The sequence below is a fragment of the Peromyscus leucopus genome, chromosome 23 (genome assembly GCF_004664715.2).
Source record: "Peromyscus leucopus breed LL Stock chromosome 23, UCI_PerLeu_2.1, whole genome shotgun sequence".
Taxonomy (NCBI): Eukaryota; Metazoa; Chordata; class Mammalia; order Rodentia; family Cricetidae; genus Peromyscus; species Peromyscus leucopus.
The window spans coordinates 13,390,896-13,413,841 of NC_051082.1; the positions used below are offsets into that span (position 1 = coordinate 13,390,896).

The 22,946-nt window shown below is 51.6% G+C and overlaps 1 long non-coding RNA gene across 1 annotated transcript; it reads left to right on the top strand.

Moving 5' to 3' along the window:
• The first annotated feature begins 5,090 nt into the window (after positions 1-5,090).
• On the top strand, positions 5,091-6,520 carry LOC119086568. The gene is made up of 2 exons (XR_005089876.1): positions 5,091-5,815; positions 6,285-6,520. It is a non-coding gene; the product is annotated as an uncharacterized LOC119086568 (long non-coding RNA).
• Positions 6,521-22,946: the final 16,426 nt, after the last annotated feature.

Below are 22,946 nucleotides of genomic sequence, written 5' to 3' on the forward strand. Positions count from 1 at the left end.
TGTGGGCGGATGTTTCAAAGATGCCATAGGGGACTATGGGGATGACTGACGTTCGGTAAATCATACCGAAGGGAAAATGATGCTAGAAGGTTCTTACAGACAGGGAGGAGGTCATGGCAATGGGGCCATGTCTCGACAGTTTCTGGAGCCTTCCCAAACACAGCTCGAATGAATGTCCTCACCATTCATTCATTTCATTAGTCCCGTTACCATCTTTATCATCCTCCCATTTCACAGCCGGGGCAGGAAGCTCACGCTTCCTTCCTGCTTTTAAACGATAAGGTGGGTTCTGCAGGGATCCTGGGCGAGGGATACGGTTTATTTTAAAACAAGAACCAAGCCGGGCATGGTGGTGCTGGCCCGCCATCCCAGCCCTGGGGAGGTGGAGGCAAGGAGGATTCAGATGTCGAGGGTCGAGGTCATCATCTCTGGCTGCGGCAGGAGTTCGAGGCCGGCCTGTGATATATGAGACCCTGCCTCGAGCAAACGAATGAATGAATAGATGGCAAATAAATGTGAGGACGCTTGGGAGGGCACAGCCCTTTGGGTCTGGGGAGCGGCTGTGGTGGTGGCGGGTGGTGCCGGGCTCGTGGCAGCCCCCAGCCTCCGCTCGTTCCCAGCAGGGGGCGCTGTGTGCGCCCGAACTTACCACCCCGCGGCTCCCGCGGCTCCGGGTAGACCGAGGCGCGCGAGCGTTTTGGACTCAGTGTGGACTCAGCACCCCGCGTTCTCCGCCCTGGAACACGCCGCCTTTGTGACAGCGGCGACCCCGCGTTCTCTTGTGGACAGCCGAGAGCGCAGGACCCACGGGGAACCCGCCGCTTGCCGGGAGGGACAGGGCAACGCCCTCCAGGGCCACCCTCGGCTGCGCCCTGTCAAGCCAGCCGCGCCCAGGGGTCACGTTGTCCAGCAAGCCAGCTCCCGTCCCCTCCCCCGGGCCACTCTCTCTCGTCGTCGTCCCCCCCCTCGCCCCGCTTCTTCACTAAAAGGCCTCCTTTCTGTAACACAGTGACCTGAGTAGACTTGTTTTCAGAGTTGTTTATTTGTCTGTCTGGAGATTGACCCTAGGGTCTCACGCATGCTTGGCAATGACTCTAACGGACAGCCATGGCCAGCTCTCCATCCTCTGGAACCCCCACCCCCACCCCCCGTCACTGCTGTTTAGGGTGCTTGACTCACAGCTCTCCACTGTCTGCCGCTGGGTGGGCAGCGGTTAGGAGCATGCCTCCCAGGGGGAAGGTTTACCCTTGCGGTCTTCCTCGGCACAGCTCAAGCCCTCTTGCCAGGAACAAGGCTTTTGGTTTTTTCCCCCCAATGTGGCCTGGAGCAAACAAAACTGCCACAGATAAGCAGGATGGAGCGAGCTGGGCAAATGGTGGGGGGGTGGGAGGCGGGGTCAGGAGCAAGGGGGCCCAACCACTCACCCACCTCTGCCTATGAGGATCAACACTCAAACAAATGCAAAAGAATCCTCTAGAAGGTGTCAGTCTACCGGGTTGATTCTCACACACAACGCAGGGCTGTCTCCATCAGGGTCAGACTGCCAAGCCAGCCCGCCCTGGCCAATGCTTAGACCGAGAACGTAAGAGGCTAATTGGTACATTACAGTTTCCTGGAGTCTGCCACTGAGATGGGTTTATAATCATTGACAGTGGCCTCAGCGGAAGCAAAGGAGAGGCCCACAGTCCGAGTCCAGAGGAAGGTTCTTTGGTATCTCTGGGAAGGGAAGTATGCTGTCTCTGTTTGCTGCTGGAAGCTTTCTTGGGATCATGAGGGAAGCCAGTATGAGATCCTCAGATATTGCCTGGGGCTCCAGGTTAAGGATATGACACCCTTCCCTGGTCATCAACCCCTTGTAAAAATCTTGAGCTGCAACTTCAGGACTTTCCTTAGAGGCCAAAAGAATGTGCTCTGAGTCACAGTTCTGACTGTGTTAATAGATAACAGTCTAAATCCTGCAAGATCCTTATCTCGCAGCAGGTTTAGTGATAAAGGACATGGCTAGGATTGTCCCTTTCCCTTGGACACTCCCGCCCTGGGAGAACATTCTCCACTTTGCTCTGTGAGAAACCTGCCTTTTTTTTTTTTTTTTTTTTTTTTTTTTTTTTTTTTTTTTTTCTCGAGACAGGGTTTCTCTGTGTAGCTTTGGTGCCTGTCCTGGATCTCACTCTGTAGCCCAGGCTGGCCTCGAACTCACAGAGATCCACCTGGCTCTGCCTCCCGAGTGCTGGGATTAAAGGTGTGCGCCACCACCACCTGGCTTAAACCTGCCTCTTTTCCACACTCCACTTTGAATTCTTTCAACGGAGTTCACAAGAATTGGGGACCAAGCTTGGGGAGTCCAGCCTTGGATCCCCATCCCAGCGACAATTCTTGTCGAGGGAAGAGAGGCAAGGGACAAAGTCTGTAGACCCCGGCTCACATTTTGCTTATTTTATTTTCTCATTTTGGTCAGTTGGTTAGTTTTGAGGCAGGGTCTCACTATGCAGCCTGGGCCGTCCTGGAGCTCATTGTGGAGATCAGGATGCTTTCAACTCGTAGAGATCCACCTGCCTCTGCCTCTTGAATGCTGGGATTGAAGGCGTGCGCCGCCATGCTGTGTGTGCTTCGTGCCTTCATTTTATTGTCCTTTTTCTTCAGGTCACACTCCTGCTTGATTGAACAGTATGGTGTTGATTCCTCAGGATACTGCCCACCTGGCTGAGCTCAGGGCCTGAGAGTCTGAGGATGCAGAAAGTAGTGTGAAGAAATATCTGAAGGTCAGCTCCCACAATGCCCTGCTCCAGACTGCTCCCACCCTCCACCCCCACCCCACCCCGCCCCCGCTAATAAGCTCTCTGGCCATCGTCTTAACCTTCAGCCACTTTGGATTCCAGGAACAGCAGATCTCACAGTCATGCCAGCCCTTAACCCAATTCTTCCTCTAGTGGCAGCCTAAAGCTCCCCTCAGTGCCTCAGGACATAAAGCCGGGGTCACCGAACCCCTTTATCTCTTCTTTCCAGGGTGGCCACATTAGCTGACCGACTATGTCTTTGTCCACGCCTCTTTCCAGTTGGCGTGTTGAGACAAGTGGCTGACCTGATCCCTAAATCACCCCAGCTGTACCCTCAAACTCCGCTAACAACCATCACATCCCCTCCCCCACCTTCCCCTGTGACAAACGGGTGACCTTCTCGTGTCCTGAGCTGCAGTGACCCTGGCCAGAGGGCAGTGATGGAGCCCAGCCTGGGAGGGAGGCCAGCATGCAATTCAATTTGGCACCATGCTGCTGCCCATGACCCTGCAAGATGCTGGGGACACCTGGCCACCGTCTGGAGGTGGCAGAAGGGACGAGATGCCCCAGGCTGGTCCAAGGAAAGGCTGTCCCTCCTCAGCAAGGGGACTGAGCTGTTCTCCCCCCTCCCTCCCTCCCTCCCTTCTTTCTTCCCTTCCTGCTTCTGGGATAGTGCTTTGAGAACTTAAAACTACAACTCCCAGGATCCTTTGCAGAACAGGCTCTCGAGATTAAGCAGATTATACAGTTTGTGGATTGGTTTAGTGAGCTCAGTTTAGGCCCCAAGACTTCAACTACAAGGACAAGTGTCTGCTGGTCCGTCATCCTCAACTCCTGACACACCTTGTTGTTGCTAACAAAGAACTGGACCCTGCACCAGCTCCAGAGGGAAAGCCAGAAGTTCCCAGGGCTTGACTTTCTCCAGCTAGCCAGGGTCTGAGGGGGTGGCACACTGGGGCGGGGCCGATCTGCGTCCTCTGTGGTGCCACAGGGTGAGCTGCTCCACACAGATCAAGAAGGGGGCTCGTCCAAGATCCACATGCCTTCTCCTTCCTCCTCCTAAATCCCCCGAGAGCAGTTCTGAGACAGTTCCCCGATCCTATCCCATCTGAATGGTTTTTCTTTTCTCTTTTTTTGGTTTTTCGAGACAGGGTTTCTCTGTGTGGTCCTGGCTGTCCTAGATCTTGCTCTGTAGACCAGACTGGCCTCGAACTCACAGAGACCCGCCTGGCTCTGCCTCCTGAGTGCTGGGATTAAAGGCGTGCGCCACCACCACAGGCTGAATGAACTTTCTTTTTTCTTTTTTCTTTTTTTTCTGGAGCTGAGGTTCGAACCCAGGGCCTAGGCCAGCACTCTACCACTGAGCTAAACCCCCAACTCATACTTCGCTTTTTGAGACAGTCTTTCCCTAAGACCTGGGGCTGACCATCAAGCTCTAGGGGTCTGCTTATCACCACTTCCCCAGCCCCTGGGTTACAAGAGTCTGCCACCACACCTGGCTTTGTACTCAGGTGCTGCCAGTCAAACCCAGGGCCCTTGTCAGTGCCAGGCCAGGGAGGTCATTCATCCTGGTAGGTCATTCATTGCTGGGCCCCACTTGGGTAGAAGGAGAGAACTGATTCCAGAACGTTGTCCTCTGACCTCCGTTCCCATGCTGTGGTGCACGCTCGTCCCCACCCCATCAATAAATAAATGTGACTTATAAACATTTTCTCAAGTGAATGTCATAGAGAAGCAGTGTCCCAGCCCTCTGGGAATGTGTGGAGCTCTGAGGAAGCAGCGGCCATGTCCCTTCCCTTCTATGGCCTTCTGGAGCACACTCTGTGGCCCAGTTCCCTCCCACGGAGTCCCCAACGCTGGCGCGGTGGTCCCATCCTCACCACAGCTTGGAGAGCTGGGTCCTAGAGCCACGCAGACCTGGGTTGCCACTAGCTAGCTGTGACACTTGAGACAGGGCCCTGGACCTCACTGGCCTCTGTTTCCTACTCTGGGATTTGAGGGTAAGGTAAGTAAGCTAGCTCTCTCGTCACCTTTGACGCCTCCCGCTTAGCTTCTCAGCGGCTTCTGCTGGGCATGCCCAGTCCTGGGGGTGGATTACTGTGACCCTCTGGCCATACCCGGCCTATGGAGACCTGGGCTGGGCAATCTTCCAAGCAAGTGAGACTTAAAGAGAAGCCAGGAGGAGGTGTCGTGGCAGGAGGGCACCCCAAGATGGCTAGATTCTCCCCCCGCCAGGCAGGGTTTCTCTGTGTTGTTATAGTGCCTGTCCTGGATGTCTCTCTGTAGCCCAGGCTGGCCTCGAACTCACAGAGATCCGCCTGCCTCTGCCTCCCGAGTGCTGGGATTAAAGGCGTGCGCCACCACTGTCCAGTGCCATCACTTCTTCTATTACAGAGCCATCTCCAGTGATGGCGGCTGAGACCAGCTGGGCTCAGCAAGCCCTCAGAGAGGCTGGAGGAACTCATTCATGGCTTATCTTGGTGACAAGACCCAGACTAAACTCAGCAAGATTAAAGACAAGGGTCAGAGTCCGGGAGACAATGGCCCTGGACGCCCAGTGGGGTCTCCCCATGCTGAATTCAAAAAGCTTCGTCCTGTGGCACAAATGGCCGACAGTAGGAAGATGCCCCTGAGCCTCGACGTCTACAGCGCTTATTGAGGGTCGGTCAGGTGAGCGTAGCCGATGCTGCATGGCCAGTCTTCGTCATCTCACCTACTCCAGAGGCCCAGCTCAAATACAAGGCTGGAAGCCCCAGAGTTCTCATCCTGGGGCTGGGAGGTTGTCTCCCAGGAGCCTAGGGACCTGCCATCCTCAGGAGTGCTCAGGGTTTGGACGCCTCAGACCTACCAAGTTCAACCTTTGCTGCACCGCCCACAGCTCCACCCACCAAGAGGAAAAAGGGTCTCCCTCCCCTGGAGTCAAAGCTGTAGCTGTAACTTCCCGTGATGTGGGGGAGACTGGGGCAGTTTCTGACTAGGACTTAAGGACAAGCCAGCCATCATGAAAGATGGCCGTGAGACCACCATGATGAAGCAACCAGGTAGTCAACTGGAGATGCCTCGTGAAGCCTTAGGCACTTGAATGAAGCCTTCTTCTTCTTCTTCTTCTTCTTCTTCTTCTTTCTTCTTCTTCTTCTTTTTTTGGTTTTTCGAGACAGGGTTTCTCTGTGTAGCTTTGCGCCTTCCCTGGATCTCGCTCTGTAGACCAGGCTGGCCTCGAACTCACAGAGATCCGCCTGCCTCTGCCTCCCAAGTGCTGGGATTAAAGGGGTGCGCCACCACTGCCCATCGAATGAAGCCTTCTTGAACCAACTCAGCTACTTGCTGCGTGCAGTTTAGCAGATACCCTCACCCACCGGGATCAGAATACATTGTCTAGTTAAACCCACAAATCAGCCCAAGGAATAAAAATCTAATAGCTCGTGGTTATTCACAGACGCTGTGACACCACAGTGGAGTCCATGGAATTCAATAACCGGAATGCTTTTCTTCCTTGTTGGGACTCCGTAGGAGGCATTGATGTCTGGCGCTACAGCAGCCTTCTTGGCACTATAAGGAGAAACTTCAACACATGCCGTGAAGCAAAAGAGAGAAAGGACTGGGGGTTTGATGAGGCCATTGAGCTGACAGACAGACCCAAAAGCTTCCTGTTCTTTAAGCCTCTGATGATCATTCCATTCCCTGTAGCCAAACTCTCCGTAAGGCAGACAAACAGATTGAATAGAAATATGGAGCTGGTACTTGAATGGTGCTGTGTGACTGAGTCTTTTTCACTTTGGGGACTTGGGGGACTCACTGGCAGTGGCAGGGACCACCTTTTGGGGTTAGCTAATTCCTCGAGTAGTGAGTATCTCACAGGGAGATATAACTTTCAAATGTGAACCAGCCAATGGGAAGCCTTCATCTCCTCCATCTCCTGTACTGGGCCCTTGAGCTCACGCTGGCCTTGAACTCATGGCTGTGATCATTTCAGGATTGTGTCACTGTTCCTGGCATCCCTGCCCACCTGGCATACTATAGCTTGGTAGCCTGTAAAGAACCACTTCCCAGTTCTGAGTCTCTGTTTCTCTTCTGAAAAATAGGCGACCGTGACCCACCTCAGGGTGTTGCCAAGGCCTTGGGAAAGTCAAATTAAGGGCCAGGTTGAGTTGGCTGTGGGGAAGCAGAGGCTCTATTTCCGGGTCTTTCCAAGGACTCACCCACTCCTCATGGAAGTCTTGAGTGGTCACGTGATTGCTTTCTCTGACAGCTTGTGGATGGAATCACCAAATGCTTCTGGAAAAATCTAGGGCGTCTGGGCTGTTCCCACCACCACCCAGAGAACGATTTGTGAGCAGCGCCAGATTCCTGGGAAGCATCTGATTCTCCCTATAGCCTTAGGAGTATCAGCCATTATCTTAGTGGGAAAACAGGAGTCAGCCAGCCACAGCATTCACAGGACTCAGGGGAAGGAGAAAGCGGGAGCCCGGAGGATGGCAGAGCTAAGTCCACAGTGCAGATTGAGGAGGGTGAGCCAGTGTTGACCAACTTCACAAGTGAGGAAATGGAGATCCAGGGTAGGGCAGTGACTTCACACAGACTACCAGACGAAGCCATGATCCCCAACCCAGACTGGACCCAGACTCCACTCAATGGCATTCATCCTGCCTGGGTCTGAAGAAGACCTGAAGACCCCAGTTCACCCCCCTGCCACACCCACTATCCGGCTTCCTCCGCCAGGTTCTGTGTGATCTGGGTTTCCCACCCATAGTTTAGGGGCTCAGCCTCAGTGATGGATTTTTCCCTTGGCGTTAGAGCTGTGAATGTGGGGAGGGGATTCCCAAGTTCAGTTTTCACATCCCGGCTCCCAGGCTGTCTTGAGAAGATATCTTCCCTGACAGATTTAGATTAATCTCCTTATCCAAGAGCTCAGGTCACCTGCCTCAGCCTGGCCAGATCCGATTACTCTCTGTGACCCCAAAATTCACTCATGCACACCCGCCAATAATCAGTCCCAGCGGGGATGGAGGGGGATGGTGGAGGGTTGTGGAGGGATTGTGGGGGATGGAGGGGGATTGAGGAGGAGGATGGGGGTGGAGGGGGACTGTGGGAGATGGAGGAGGAGGATGTAGGTGGAGTGGAATTGTGGGAGATGGAGGGGGATGGAGATGGATGGTGGGGGATCGAGGGGGGTGATAGAGGTGGAGGAGGATGACAGAGATGGAGGGGGATGGTGGGGGATGGAGTCGGATGGTGGGGTGGCATAGGGAACATCTTTGCTTCTGTGCAGAAGCGAGTGAGCCAGGACATCCCCCTGCCCTGCCCCGAATCTGGGTCATCTTAAACCGATTTTAATGTTCTAGAAAAATAAAAGTTGAGACCAAATCAGAGGTCACTTAAAGAACGAGTGAAATTTACTGGCAGGCCCTGAGACTGCTCTGGATACACTGGAGAGGTGGCCCTTTTGAAGGCCAGTGTCCATCTCTTGTTGTCTTTTTGTGGTATTATCTTTGGGTGCTGGGAATGGAACCAGGGCTTCCCATGCACTAGGCGAGCGCAGTACACTCCCAGCCACTGAGCATTTTTCTTTAACTTTTATTTTACATGTATTTTTGTCTGCGTGCATGCGTACTGGGTTTACTGAAATGCATGACCACGTCTGGGTTCTTTATGTGGGTGCTGGGGATTCGAACTCAGGTCCTTATGCCTTCAGAGCAAGTGATTTTGCCCACTGAGCCATCTCTCCGGCCCCCGAGCGTGTTTCTCACCCCAGATGCATGTCCTTGTTCTCTTTAGTCTCTTGGCCTCGTGCCTAAGACCCTTCCAGTCATGTATCATTCATTCGTCAGCATCGGTCTTCTGAGTTGGGGACAGCCTCCCAGCAGCTCCTTCCTTGACACACAGATTGACTACTGAGGGTCTGTCTACTACACACCAGAGGTTGTGAAGACTGCGGTAGGCACGAGATCATTCTCTCTGCGTGTCTTCTAGGAAGTCCACTCGGGGAATTCAGCCATGGGTACTGTCGCGGTTGTCATCATTTCCGACATCCTCCTAGCCTCTTCCGGGGTCCCACGGACACACATGTGCCGTCAGCATTCAGGAAAAATGCTTAGCCACCCCAGGTGCTAGCATTCCCGGCATCCCCTGGTTACTTCCGGGGTAAAGATAGTCTATATATACATATATTTATAAAGGGGATTTATTAGAATGGCCTATGGGGCTCTGGTCTGGCTAGACCAACAATGGCTGCCTCCTGACCATAAGACCAACCGTCTGGTAGTTCAGTACAAGAGGCTGGATGTCTCAGCTGGTCTTCAGTGCACCGTGGAAGTTGCCTCTAATACCAGTGAAGGAACGCCTCAGCAGCAGAGCAGATGAACTTGCCAGCAAGAGTGAAGGCAAGAAAGAGCAAAAGCTTCTTTCTTCCACGTCCTTTTATGCAGGCTGCCACCAGAAGGTGTGTAGGGTGGCTCTTCCTGCCTCAAAAGATCCAGTCAAGAGAGGAGCGGGAGGAGGGATGAGAAAGAGAGATCTGTGGTTGGTATGTAAAATGAATAAAAAAAAATTTTTTTTTAAGAAAAAAAAAAATCCAATCAAGAATAATCCTTCGCAGGTGTGCCCAGCAGCCAGGGCTTTAGTTGATTCCAGGTGTGGTCAAGTTGACAGTCAAGATTAGCTATCACAGGGCCCCAAAAGCATGGCTTCTTGGAGCACTGTCCTCATGGGTCAATATGGCAGGTGTTGGGGCCTACTTGATAAGCTTTCAGGTCAGAATGGTGCCTGTAACATGGCGTCAGTCCTGCTAAGGTCTGGGGGCCTGTTACAGCTTGAATGTTCTCTACTCTCAACACACTGGCCTCGATCCAACCTCAGGACCTCTGCACGTGCTGTTCGCCTGCCTGGAATCCTGTCCTCCAGCCTCCTACTTCTAAAGCTAGCTTTTTCTTATCCCACCTCACATTGGACCTGCCCATGCTCCCACCCAAAACCTCATCTTATCAGATTTCCTCCCCAAAGCCCAACACTATCTCATCTCTTAATTTAAAAAAAAAAAGATATTTATTTATTTTATGTGTGCGCATGCACAAGCCGCAACACACATGTGGAAGTCAGAGGACAATTTGCAGAAGCTGGTTCTCTCCCTCCACCACGTGGGTTCTGAGAACTCAGGTCATCCGGTTTGGCCACAAGGACCTTTCCCCTCCTCATGAGCTTTGCTCATCTACTGTCTTGGGGGTCCTTTTTTTTTAACAATTTTTTTTTAAAGATTTATTTATGATGTATACAGTGTTCTGCTTGCATGTGTGTCTGCAGGCCAGAAGAGGGCGCCAGATCTCATTACAAGTGGTTGTGAGCCACCATGTGGTTGCTGGGAATTGAACTCATGACCTTTGGAAGAGCAGTCAGTGCTCTTAACCACTGAGCCATCTCTCCAGTCCCCTTTTTTGGTTTGTTTGTTTGTTTGTTTTTTGGGTTTCTAGAGACAGGATTTCTCTGTGTAGCTTTGCGCCTTTCCTGGAACTCGCTCTGTAGCCCAGGTTGGCCTCGAACTCACAGAGATCCGCCTGCCTCTGCCTCCCGAGTGCTGGCATTAAAGGCGTGCACCACCACCGCCCGGCTCATCTCCTGTTTTGTTTTTCTCTCCTTGGTGGTTCATCTGTGTAGAATGTTGTCCACTCGGACACTTCAACTCTGCTTTGTGAGGAGCCCCGAGACCTGGGTCCGACAGTGGGAACTCACCTGGGAAATCTCTCTCTCTCATTCAGTCATACATCCCCTCACTCATTCATTTCCTACTGAGCCTCTCTGGCTCAGGACTCAGGGAGCCCCAGGGATGGAGGGTCACCAAGACATCGGCTCCAGTTCGGTCTCCACCATGAGCCGGCTTCGCCCTCCTCCGTCTGAGCCTCTGTTTCTGGACACCCATGTGACAGACACCCTACGGGACTTAAATAGGCCACCAGACAGCCTGGTCAGTAGTGACTCAAGTACCCCCTGTGAGCGGTGACTACCTGGCAGCCATCAGGCAGCGTGGGCACAGGCCTGGGGTTGACACAGCTTCAGAACAGCTGGACAACTCTGAGTAGACGATGGAGAACATAAGCAAGACTGGGGAGGGACCCTGAGGCCAGCTGGTGACCCACTTAGACACAGGAACAAGGGGAGAGAAAACTGAACAAGCCGTGGAAGCTTCTAGAAATAGTGAGAGGAGAGCTGCTGGGGCCACAGAAAGCACCCAGAATGAGGACGCAGGAAGGCAGGTACTGCCACCTCACAATTAGTCAGAGCCCGCCTCCTGCCTGGCTCCTCTGTGCCCGGCTGGCCAGGGCCACAGGTCTGGAGGATAGAAAAAGACTCCAGGTCCATCCATTTGGCAGATACTGTCCAGAGACAGGAAGAGCAGGCTTGCTTCTGGGTGTGTCCTCGTGGGTTGTGCTGTTAATTAGAAAAGAAGAGTTCTTTTCAGACAGAGACTCCCTGTGTAGTCAGGACCGTCTAGGCTACAGGAGGCCCCTCTCTCTCTGTCTCTGTCTGTCTCTGTCTGTCTCTCTGTCTGTCTCTCTCTGTCTGTCTCTCTCTCTGTCTCTCTCTCTCTGTCTCTGTCTCTCTGTCTCTCTCTCTGTCTCTCTCTCACACACACACACACAGATGGGGGGAGGGAGTCTGGAGAGATGACTTGGTAGTTAAGAGCACTGCCTGCTCTTACAGAAGACCTGGGTTTGGTTCTCAGAACTGACAAAGAGGATCATAACTGCCTGGAGCTCCAGCTGGTGCCCTCTTCTGGCCTCTGGGGGGTACTGCAAGCACACACACACACAAACACACACACACACACACACACACACACCAATAAATTATAAAAAAACAAAAACAAAAACAAAAACAAAAAAGCAGTTCCCAGGCCAGCAGTGCTGATGCATACCTTTAATCCCAGCACTCAGGAGGCCAAAGGCAGGCAGATCTCTGAGTTTGAGGCCAGCCTGGTCTACAGAGTGAGTTCTAGGACAACCAGGGATACACAGAGAAACCCTGTCTCAAAAAAAAAAAAAAAAAAAAACCAAAAAAAAAAAAAAAAAAAAACAATAAATAAGTAGATAATAACAACAACAACAATAATAAAAACAGTTTCCAAACTTCTTTGAGTCCCACTGTCCTTGGAGTAACTTTTCCCCCACGGTGGCCTTGGGTCAGTGCCCGACTGCCCCATCTATAAGTGTCATGGCCCAAGCAGCCTCAGAAAGCTGTTGACCTGGGAGGCCGGCAGCTGCGTGGAAAGATGACCTGAAAGGAAACACAGAGAGGGGGCATGTGCCTGTTGGGGCACAGCACAGATGCGCACACGTCAGACTCAGATCGTGTGCCACCTCATTTCCTGTTCTACACTGGGTTCGGGGTGGTAATTGCGGTCTATTCCTGGAAATGATGTCAGGGAGGAGGAAGCAGCGTGCTGTAATGCTGAAGCTGAACACACTGAGCTGACAGTTGGAAAGAGATGCCAGTCGCCAGGGCATTTCTTCCCAAATGTTGGGACGTGGTCAGATCTGCAGCTGGGCAATTCGGAAGAGCCTGGAAATCCTGAGCTGAGGTACCTGGGTGAGTCCAAGCTCAGGTTCTTCAAGGGCTGGTCACCTGTGGGTGCTATACCCTGCCTTGCTCTCCTAGTAGCCTATACAGTAGCTGCTTGCATGCCCTGTGGCCGGGCTGCTCAGAAAGGGCTCAGCCTCATTAGCCTGTGGGCCAGGGGCTTGTGGACAAACCACAATTAATTCCCTTTCTTTTTTCTTTTTCTTTTTTTTTTTTTTTGTTTGTTTTGAGTTAAGGTCTCACAATGAAGCTCTGGCTGTCCTCAAACTCACTCTGTAGCCCAGGCTGTCCTCAAACTCACAGAGATCCACTGACCTCTACCGCCCGGGTGCTGGGATTAAAGGCGTGCGCCACTACACCCGGCTCGTACTTAATTTCTAATGTGTCCAACTTCTGTGCATTTAGATCCCATGCCCAATTCATTCGCTAGTACTTTCCTGCCTGCCTCTGTCTGTTCCAGGCAGGCAGGCAGAGGAGATACTGAGATAGGAAGAACTAACAGAGCTGGGCCTCTTTATTCCCTAACCCCACAGACAATGATATCTAAGGAGGCAGCAGCCAGGCATGGTAGACAGCTGGGGGGGAGTGGGAGGGGGGTGCATGCCTGGAATCCCAGCATTCAGGAGCTGAGACAGGAAGATCATGAACAAGAGGCAGCCTGAGCCATATCATCAAATCCTGTCTCCAAAAAGACTAAGGAGAGATCTGGGGATGCGGCTCCAGTTAGTAGAGTGTTTGCCCAGCATGCATGGGGTGAGTTCCATTCCCCAGTGCCACATATACCTAGTTTGGTGGTGCATGACTATAATTCCATCACTTAGGAGGTGTAGACAGGAGGATCTGGAGTTCAAGGCCATCCTCAGCTACATGAGGAGTTCAAAGGCAGCCTGGGCTACATGAGACACTGTCTCAAAAAAAAGAAAGAAAGAAAAACAGAAACAACAACAAATCAGAAGTGAGGCCACCTCCAGGCTCATCTTTCTTCTATCTCAAATTTGCTGGCCTCAACTACTGTTTCTAAACACTTTCAACACACAGCTGTTTGAATCTGCAGCTGTGGAACAGCAAACCCACCCCAGGCTGCTGCTGCCAACTTCATGGCAGACATTAGCAATCCATTACTGAACTCATTCACCCAGAGATGTGGCCTCCGAACTCCTCACCTGCTGCCCCAAGGCAGCCACTGCCCATTTACCTATTGGAGGGACAAGGGATTTTCCTTCCCTGTTTGGGAACTTTCCACATGACAATCTTCTCTGTGCCTCACAACTTGCTTTCATCAAAAGGCCCTCCTCTTGCCTGGACACATTTCCCCACATCCTGTGAACAAGAAACCGCAGATGTTCTGTGTTTGTAGAAGAAAGTAGGTAACCGCTCCAGCGCCGTCCCCGGTTCCCTCAGAAAATTCTATCGTTATAAAGGACCGAGCGAAGTAGGCCCGTGTGGGGGAGCGCTTTGCATTAGGGCCTGGCACAAGCCAACCCCAGTTTTTGGCAGAACGGAGAAGCCCAGTGGCTGTTTGTGCGAACGAGCTTGCCCTCCTTTCCTGTGTAGAAATGGCGACTCCTCTGGTTCCTCCTCCTCCCCCTTCTCCCTCCCCCCTCTCCTCCTCTTCATCTTCCTCCTCTTCCTCGGCTCCTCCCCCCACCTTTGCCCCTCTTCTTCCTCTCTGGAATGCCAACACCTCCCTCCTCCCCTCCCCTCCCCCCTCCGGGCTCCCTTCTCCTCCCTCCCCTAGAGCCAAGCTCAAGCCCAGACAGCAAGTCAGTGACTACAAAATCACAGGCGATTTCTAGGCCACCAGATGTGCAACATATTTAGACGAAGCAGCTGGATGATGGAACAGCTTCCTGGTCCCCCTCCCCCAAGCATCCCCTGCCGGATGTCCTCTGTCTGCGCGAGGACACATGTGTACACTCTCAGCTCCCTGAGACCCGGGTGCCAGGGCCCTGGTTCCATCAAGCCCCGAGCTGCATCCTTTAATGGCTCTGGTTGGAAGGTTGCCCCCCAAGCCTCCCACCCACTCTCCTCCTCCCTAATCCAGCTAAGAAGCCTGGCGCTGATGAAGCAACTTGGCCACCTTCCACTGGCGTCCCGAGATCTTCACGTGACCTCGAGAGATGCTGGGAAAGAGGACGTGAAATAGGAAGGAGACTCAAAGGAGGCAGAGGCTGCGGGTAAAGCCAGCCAGACCCGTGGCCCCATGGGAAAAGGAACAGACAAGGGGGCCCTGGGTTCCAAGCTCATCAGATCCTAAACCCTCCCTAGACCACTTCTCAGCATCAGGGCCTAGCAAGCCAGAAGGACCTATAGATGGGGTAGGGTGGGGCAGTGGGCTCCACCACTAGCTCCCGGGACAGGTGGACAATACTGACCTCACACCTCTCCACAGGTCTTTGAAGTTGAGTAGGTAGAGGCGCTCGCTTGCCGCCATGCCTGAGGACCTGGGTTCGATAGAACGTGAGAACCGCTTCTCACAAGGTTGTCATCCGGCTCCCACATATGAACAATTACATGCGTGTTATGCGTACGTGTGCACGCAGACACAGAAATAAAGAAATGCAGCCGTGTTAACAATATTAGAAGAAGCTGTGTTTGCCTCAGGTAAATTGCTGTCCTTCTCTATGCCCAGTCTTTTCATCTGTGGAATGGGAGTGCTAACTGCCTGTCCTCCAGAGATGGCTGTGAAGGTTAGGGGTGACGGCAAACACTCAGAACAGTGTCTGTGGTGCCGGCATTCCTAAACTGTCGTGTTCATCTTCACGTAAACCAAGGCCTGGAGTCACACGAGGATCTGGCTCCCTCACTTCTTACCAGTCTCCCCAGCAGGTTCCCACTGCCTTACCCATGGCCCAACAGCAGTGACAATGGCCATAGTATTAGTGTCCCTGACATGTAGCAATTATGATGCGACAGACTGATCCCAATACCCTGTCCCTGTCCACACAGTCCTTAGGACAGTCCTCTGACACGGGTCCCGTTACTATCCCATTTTACAGATGAGGCCGCAAAGGCCTGGAGAGGCTAAGGGCTTTTGGCAAAGTCACACAGCGGGCAGATGGCAGGGCTAGAGTGCCAACACAGGCAGGTGACACGAGAGTCCCCCTGGGACCCTACCCTTGTCCTGTTTGCTGTTTAAATTTGTGGGGGGGGAGGTATGTGCCCTCAAGCATGGCTGCTTTCGTTTGCCATTTTCTCTCTCTCTCTCTCTCTCTTTACTTTCACCTACACATGCAAAACATCCAGAAGCCTTCAATGGAAAAAAACATTGCTGGCGTCAGAGATAAAAGTGGATTGCTTTGATCTTGCCCACACTTGCCACTGTGAATGACGTGATGAGGGCTCTCAGCTGCTTATACCTAACTTCCAGATCCTTCTAGAGCCCTTAGCCTTCTAGAAACAGTAGTTAAGGCAGCTTAGACATGGCCTCATTTTCTGCTTTGAGGGTGATTGTTTTTTTTGGGGGGGGTTGTTTTGGGGGGGTTGTTTTGGGGGGGTTGTTTTGGTTTTTTGTTTGTTTTTGTTTTTTTGTGACAGGGTCTTTATGTAACCCAGGCTGGCCTTGGATTTACTATGTAGCTGAGAATGAACTCCACTTTCTGGCCTCCCTGTTGACCTCCCCCGGGGTTGGAATAACAGGCATACAATACCACTCCTGGCTCATGCTCTCCTAAGTTGCACCCAGGGCCTCCTGCATGCGTGGCAAACACTTTACCAGCTTGAGCTATGTCCCCTGTCCCGATCCGTTTCCGTTCATTTATGTGATGAATCTGTGTGTGCCGATCTGGTGGGTCGATGCCCTTCCTGTAGCAGCTTGGGAAGCGAAATTGGTGCACTCTGGAAGCCTGAGGACTCTTGGCCTGGATGACTCGAAATGTTCAAGCTGGTGGCTTCCACCGAGTGGAAGGGCCTGTCCACGCCGGGCTTCACAGCCTTGCACATTTACATGTTTGAGATGCAGTACTTCTCCCAGATGCCTCCAAGACCTTCCGTGGCAGCACTCAGAGAGCCCCAGAGTGTCTCTCCGTCACCAGGGCGAAGGTAAAGAGGCAGAATAGAGTCTAGGAGGCCTGGATTGTACTGGAAATTGGGAGGCTGGGGGAAATCCTAGAACTTCAGCAGGAGACAGAGAGAGACACCAACCAGGGAGGAAGTTAACAAAGGATGCTGTGGCTCCAGGTTCACACCTGTACTTCTAGTACTCTGGAACCAGAGGCAGAAGAATTGCTTTAAGTTCAAGATCGGCATGGGCCACAGCAGAGTGAAACCCTGTCAAAACAAACAACCACAACAACAACAATAAGAAAGGTCCTGTGGTTTGTAAACATGACCCAGGCCAAGGCCCACATATTAAAAGCTTAGTTACTGGGCTCTGAAACCATCGGGAGCTTGTGGGCCCTTTAAGAGGTGGAGCCTAGCCAGATGATCTTTAATCCCAGCACTCGTGAGGCAGAGGCAGACGGATCTCTGTGAGTTCCAGGCCAGTCTGGTCTACAGAGGGAGTTTCAGGATATCCAGAGCTACATAGTGAGACCCTGTCTGGAAAAAACGAAAAATAAAAGGGGTGGGGGTAGAACCTGGAGGGAGGAAGTTAGGTCATTGGGGGCATGTACTTGGAGAGGAGTACCGGAATTTTGCCTGCCCTTCCCTCTCACTCCCTTCCTTCCCTCTCCATCTCTCTTGCCAGTCACCTTCTCCCCACTTGACCCAGAACTAACAACCATCCAGGACAATCAAGTGTCTACAGCTGAGCCAGAGCCAACCTTCCTGCTTTGTAAATTAATCATCAGGTGTTTTGCTACAGTTTGGAAAGCTGCCTAACACAAAAGGTAGATTTGGTCAAATACATTAGCGCTGCAGGTGGCCTCGGTCTCTTAGAGAAAACACCGGGAACTTGCAGCTGGAGTCAAAGAAGCTGGGGTTTCCTTCCCAGCTCCCATCCCTCACTGGGGGAAGAGGGTAATCTCATTTCCTTGCTGAGTAATCTCGATTATCCGCCTGCCTCCGCGTCGTGAACCCTGAGGTGACAAGCATGTCCCAAGAGGCCAGGTTTATGCGGTGCTGGGAATGGAGCCCATGCTAGGTGAGCTCCTGACCACATCTCTGGCCCCCAGTGCTGACTTTCTTTAAAGACTGATTCTGAAGCCAGGACTCAGGAACACTTGGAAGGGCTAGGGCAGTAATAAGCAAGCCAGGCCTAGAGGCATATGACTGTAATCCTAGCTACACAGTGAAGTCTGGGCTAGCTTGAGCTACTTGACATCCTGTCTCAAAAAGCAAAAATAGCCAGGCAGTGGCGGCAGCGGCGGTGGCAGCCGCGGTGGTGGCGCATGCCTTTAATCCCAGCACTCAGGAGGCAGAGCCAGGTGGATCTCTGTGAGTTCGAGGCCAGCCTGGGCTACCAAGTGAGTTCCAGGATAGGCACAAAGCTACACAGAGAAACCCGGTCTCGAAAAAGAAAAGAAAAAAAAAAAAAAAAAAAAGCAAAAATATAAATTAATTAATTAAAATGAGACTGGCCCAGAGACACATCTTTGCTGAAACTGGCCAACCCATAGCTGCTCACAGCCTCTGGGCTTTACTCACTGTGGCCCTCTCCAAGGTGGGACTAACAGCTCAGAGAATACCTTCCCCATTTCTTCATGAAGTGGCTGGGCCTTATTTCCTCACAGATGATTTTATATATATATATATATATATATATATATATATGTGTGTGTGTGTGTGTGTGTGTGTGTGTGTGTGTGTGTGTATGTACACACACATATATACATATATGTATATACATATGTGCATATATACATACATATATATATATGCACGTGACAGCAGGCCTATGAATAGCATTTCTCAGAAATAATTTTCTGATGCCAGCAGGGGTGGACAGTGGTGAACATTCTGGAAGGAAGTCAGCAACCCACCTTCAAACTCAGCTGCCATGTCCTTGACCCTGTGTCTCCAGTCAGCACCCCATCTTTTTTTCTTCAAGGAACCCAGGCTTTGCCTTAGGACGCCCTCCCGATATTGTTGTGCTGGGTCCTGGATGTGCTAATTGCACTTCCAGAGACTCCGGCTGCCCCACGGCTCTGGCCGCTGTGACTCCAATACCTCGTGGACCACTGAGCACCAGGCCCGACAATTTTACTTCCTTTGTCGAATGGGCGAAGTTGCCATCCACTCTCCCGGCTTTTGGGTATCAGAGTGGAGGGATGAGGGAGGCGCCTGCAGCAGGCTCCCCACCCCCAGGGCAAGGCCTGACTGAGGGAACCAGATTGACACAGAGACAAGATGCACTGAATGATGGAGAGGCAAGAGGCAGAGACCAGTCCTGAGAGCATTCTCACAGCGGCTGGATCAAGCCATGCTGAATTTTGTGGTTGTTTTTAAATCATTCATCCACTTTGTGTGTGTGTGTGTGTGTGTGTGTGTGTGTGTGTGTGTATGTGTTTGTGTGTGTGTGTGTGTGTTTGTTTAGTTTGGGGTTTTGAGACGATGTCTGGCTAACCTAGGCTAGTGAGAACTCACTGTGTAGAGCCGGCCAGCCTCGAACTCTTATGACCTTTTAGTCTTTTGTTTCCCCAGGGCTGGCCTTGGAGCTGTGAATCATTCTGGCTGGATTCATTCATGCACTTTTTCCTCACGTCGGTAGGCTGGGTTTTCTGGTTCTTGCAAACGGCAGTTGCAGGTGTGGAGGGGCCCCAAAACAGTTTGACCACACAGCTGCCATGACAGGCGTAGAGGCCCAGACATAACTTCTGGCAGCCAACACCTGGACCCAGGAAAAGCCATAAGCTGAGTCCACCCAGGGAGGGCCTGCATCTAAGGGGAAATACCTGACATCCCAAACATTCCCTATACCCCTCGACAAATGTCAGCCAATCAGGGTCCTGAACCCTGGAAATCCCCTCACCCCAACCTCTGCTATGATTAAAAAAACCCACCCTGCCCAGGCTCGGGGCTCTCACCGCTGCGGCAGACAGACAGACAGAGACCAAGCTCAGAGCTTGAAGATGATAAAGGCTCTTTTCTTTTACATCCGGGGATTCGGTCTCTGTGGTGGTCTCCTGGGGGTCCCCGAGATCTGGGCATGTCCAGTTGTCATTGTACCACAGTCTAGGATCCTCTGTGACACGCTTCCTCCTCCGGGTTGATCTGTGTCCCCTGCTGCCTTCAGTTGCTACATAAAAAGAATATTATCTTCCCCATGAAGGGTGTGTGTGTGGGGGGGGGGAAGGGTCTGTTTTACTCACGTGCTCAGTAAGTGCTTTTATTTTGTGGGCCTTTGCATGTGCACGCGGTGTGCATGTGATTGTGTGTGTGTGTGAGTGTGTGTGTGTGTGTGAGTGTGTGAGTGTGAGTGTGTGTGAGTGTGTGAGTGTGAGTGTGTGTGAGTGTGTGAGTGTGTGTATGAGTGAGTGTGTGTGTGAGTGTGTGTGTGTGAGTGTGAGTGTGTGAGTGTGTGTGAGTGTGTGTGTGAGTGTGTGTGAGTGTGTGTGTGTGAGTGTGTGTGTGTGTGTGAGTGAGTGCTCTTCCCATGTGTCCAGGCACACAAGTGTCTTCCTAAACTGCTCCCCACCCTATCTACCAAGGCAGGGTCTCTCTCTCTCTCTCTCTCAACATGGAACCGGCCAGTTCAGTCAGTCTAGCTAGCCAAGGGATGTCCTGTGTCCCCGCTCTCAAGGTCTGGGGTTACAGGTACTCTCCAAGTCTGCCCAGCTTTGAGTGAGTCCTGGGGTTCAGAAAGCAGGCCTTCCTGTTTGCACAGCCAGCGCGTTATCTCCTGAGCCATCTCCCCAGCCCAAGGAGTGTTCTTTTGAGGAGAGCCGTAAGGAGCCCTGCCCTTGGACCTTGCCCCACTTTGCAGATAGGGGAACACACAGCCAAGCAGCTTGGGGCGGGCAGGGTGTGTTCCCTAACAGTCTGCTGTGTGTCTGAAGCCCCAAGGTTCAAAGGTCCATTGCTCTTTCCAAGTTCCCTGCATCATCCTAAGGCCTGACAGCGTAGTCACCATGGCAACCGTTACTTACTGACCTCTCGCTGCTGACAGGCAAGTCCTCCTCGGGCCACACGTGGATCTCCCATGTGTCACCAGTATCTCCACAGACAGCAGAAGACACCAAGGTTCAGAGAGGCCCAAATCATGGAGCAATGTCAGGGTGACCATGAGAAACTAACAGCCAATTCTTCTCCCTAATCCTCTTGCTGGCGGACATTGACATCAATACACGCGCACACACTGAGGATACATATTTCCCTGCAACTGTCTTTCTTGACAGTGGTGAAGCCTGAAGAGAAATCTTACAAGAAGTTTCTAGAATGGTGTTCATTGTGAGAAAAAACTTTTTTTTGTAAGAGTTATGTTTTAAGGGTGCCTCTCCCTTTCTTGAATTAACATTGTTGTGTGTGTGTGTGTGATGTCAAGAGCCGCAGCAGCCAATGCTCTGAGATAGTAAAAGACTGCCCAAGTCAGACATAGTGGCACCTACCTGTGAGGCTGATCCTCAAGAGCGTGAGGCAGGAGGATGGATAGCTGTGGTCCCTGAGTGAGACCATGTATGGAAAAATCAAAGTATCTAAATATGCTCAAAATTGTTGATTTCGATTTTGCTGCCATTAAAACATATTTATTTATCTTTATTTTATGCTTATGAGTGTTCTACCTCATATGTGTACCACATGCATGTCTGGTACCTACTGAGTTCAGAAAAGCTCATAGAATCCACTGGAGGCCAGGCGGTGGTGGCGCACGCCTTTAATCCCAGCTCTCGGGAGGCAGAGGCAGGTGGATCTCTGTGAGTGCGTGCGAGGCCAGCCTGGACTATCAAGTGAGTTCCAGGATAGGCGCAAAGCTACACAGAGAAACCCTGTCTCGAAAAACCAAAAAAAAAAAAAAAAAAAAAGAATCCCCTGGAACTAAACCACCATGGGAGTGCTGGGAATGGAACCTGGGTGCCCTTCCGGAACAACCAAGGCTCTTGACCATTCAGTCTTTTCTCCAGACCCCTTATTTCCTGTTAAAGTGCCAATCATCATCTAAAGGGGCAGGTGGGGGAGTGGTTAGAGACAAAGTAGCTCCAGTGGAAAGCTGTACCGCCTATACAAGAATTAAGGGGGTGTGCACAGAGAGAAAGGACTCCTCAGACAATCTGACCCTCAGCTGTTTCCTTGGGAATTTCTGAGACGTTAACAAAGAGTTTATAAAGGGTTAATGAGGAGCCATAGGCCAAGAGAAGAAGGGAGATAAAATTATTTCCATACCTTTTTTAAAGTTCCAAAACCTATTTGTACCGCTAGTCAAAAGGTCATATTAAGCCGGGCATTGTGGGCTTTAGTCCCAGCACTCAGGAAGCAGAGGCAGAGGGATATCTGTTAGTTCCAGGCCAGCCAAGGATACATAGTGAGACCCTGTGTGGTGGTTTGAAAGAAAACGGCCCCCAGAGGGAGTGGCACTAATAGGACGTGTGGCCTTGTTGGAGGAAGTGTGCCATTGTGTGGGCGGGCTTTTCGGTCTCCGACGTTCAAGCTACCTACGTCATCGTGGCTCATAGTTCACTTCCTGTTGGTATCTCTCCAGCACCATGTCTGCCTGCATGCTGCCATGCTTCTCGCCATGATGATAATGAAGTCAACCTCTGAAACGTAAGCCAGCCCCAATGAAATGTTTTCCTTTATAAGAGTTGCCGTGGTCATGGTGTCTCTTCACGGCAACAGAAACCCTAAATAAGACGCCCTGTCTCAAAAAAAAAAAAAGTTTTAGGTTGAACGTTTGTTGCTCAATCATTAGGGACCAAGGTTTAGATCCCAGTATCCATGTCTGGCAGCTTACACCTGCCTGTAACTCTACCTCCAAGGGACCCCAGGTCCTCTTCTGGTGCTGCAGGCACACACACGTGGTTGTACTCTCAAACACACATAGGAAAAGAAGTCTTTTCTAAGACTACATTTGGGCTAGAGTTGTAACTCGGTAGGCAGGGTGCTTGCCCAGCATGCTCAAAGCCCCGAGTTCCAGCCCCAGCAATGAAAGAACCAGGTACGGTGATGCACACTGGTTGACCCGGCACTTGGGAAGTGGAGGTCAGAGGATCAGAAGTTCAAGGCTATCCTCAGTTACTTAGGAAGTTTAGCGACAGCCTGGGCTACATGAGACCCTGTCTCAAAAAAGAAAAAAAAAAAAAAAACTTAAATGATGGGACAATGAACATCTACTGACTGAACAACTTGGCAAGCTGAATCGGGAAGATTCAAGACCAGCCTGTTACATAATATGTCTTTCAACGGTGATTACTGTTGAGTGGCAGAGCCCTTTCCTAGGATATTTGAGCACCTCCCCCCCCCCAGCTTCCATTCTGATCCTTGCAAAGAAACCTGGGCCCTGCAAAGGAAAAACATTAAATTATTGGTTAGGACCCTCACCATTTCTCCTTACAGTCCTTACAGTCATGATTGCATCTAACAAAAAACCTGAATACAGTTGGAGAGCAAACCGATGATGCTCAAAAACCTAGGCTTGTCCCATGTTTTTGTAAATAAAGTTTTGTTAGAACACAGCCACAACATTGCATTTGCACATGGACTTTGGCTGCCACTACCATATGCTGGCAGTTG